Below are 1,297 nucleotides of genomic sequence, written 5' to 3'. Positions count from 1 at the left end.
TGTGTGTGTGTGTGTGTGTGTGGGGGTGTGTGTGTGTGTGTGTGTGTGTGTGTGTGTGTGGGTGGGTGGGTGTGTCTGTGTGTGTGTCTGTGTGTGGGTGGGTGTGTGTGGGGACTGCAAAGGTAAAAAAACGTCTAAGAACAAAAAGAGCACATTTACAGCAAGCCTGAAGCCCAGCGGCGTCTTCTTGAGAAAGAGGACATCAACATGAGCATGCGAGCATCAGCAGGGTCAAAGGATTTCCTGAAACCAACAGATGTTTATGAGCTCACTGGCTGTTCCCAGCTTATCAAGGGGAGTGGGGCTGAGTGCACAACGCAATACACAGGGTGTGATCCCTGCCATAACAACACCCTGATTTTAATACTCAGCATTTGCAGCACTGTCAATAACGCTTCAAACACGCTTCTCCAGCTCTGACAGCACGACGACAATCCGCCGTTTGACTCTCATAACACACGTTTCGATGCTCTTCACGACTGTTAATCTGCAATCATGTTTATGTCGTACCCGATGCTTTTCGGTCATTTTTGGTTTGAGGATTTGTTTTCATTTTCAGGTATCGCCACGGGACAGGCATTATGACTGAATTTATTTACGAACAATGCACGCAAAAGCATCATCAGAAATATGTTTTTGTGCGGTTAATGCTAACGCCTGAGGATTTCATTACAGACGCAGCTGGCTCGCGCATTAGCATCAGGCCTGCGATAACATCCGCATCTTGGACACCCTTCGATGGGTTTGTGACTACTCTGCGATATGGGATGAATGCTGGAAAACGACATACAAATGAAAATGGAGCGCGTCTCACCTTGTAGTGACAGAGCCGTGCAGTGGGCAGCTAGCTGCTCTCACGTCCGTTCATTTCACGAAAACAAGACGAGCAGGCGAAAGTAATCGAACCCAGAGCGGCGGCTGGGAGAAGTTGAGCGCAGAGACAATGATGGGAGTATGATCCACTTGCAAAATAAAATAAATACAATTTAATGTAGTATTTTATTGTTTTAACATTGTTTCTGACATCTCGTGTTTTCTTGGAGGGGATTACAACGAAAATAACAGGCTATAGAAACAATGTAATGAATTTACCAGAGAATTGTGAAGTCTACAGTTCGCTTCCTAATGAGAACAAAGTCTATATTTTAGAATTTGACATGTCAGTTAAGTACAGCAATTTTGTTTCCATGGTAACACCGGCTTCTCTGATTGGTGGAACTTTCTTCAGAATTATGGGTAATGTAGTTCTGGACTGGGAATTAAGCTATAAATCACACCTTTACAGAAGCATACCATC

At 44.5% G+C, this 1,297-nt stretch overlaps 1 protein-coding gene across 2 annotated transcripts in view; it reads right to left on the bottom strand.

The window, feature by feature from the left end:
* The window catches only part of akap11 (A kinase (PRKA) anchor protein 11), a 30,951-nt gene extending 29,890 nt beyond the window's left edge, over nt 1-1,061 (bottom strand). For both annotated transcript variants that reach the window (XM_016231119.1, XM_016231121.1), the window contains exon 1: nt 815-1,061. The gene's annotated coding sequence lies outside the window, so the exon portion shown is untranslated. The remainder of the gene's footprint in view (nt 1-814) is intronic.
* Nucleotides 1,062-1,297: the final 236 nt, after the last annotated feature.

Source organism: Sinocyclocheilus grahami, unplaced genomic scaffold (genome assembly GCF_001515645.1).
Source record: "Sinocyclocheilus grahami isolate Dianchi unplaced genomic scaffold, SAMN03320097.WGS_v1.1 scaffold383.1, whole genome shotgun sequence".
NCBI classification, from domain to species: domain Eukaryota; kingdom Metazoa; phylum Chordata; class Actinopteri; order Cypriniformes; family Cyprinidae; genus Sinocyclocheilus; species Sinocyclocheilus grahami.
The sequence above is the reverse complement of the archived record's forward strand: the minus strand, read 5'-3'. Positions and strand labels throughout refer to the sequence as shown.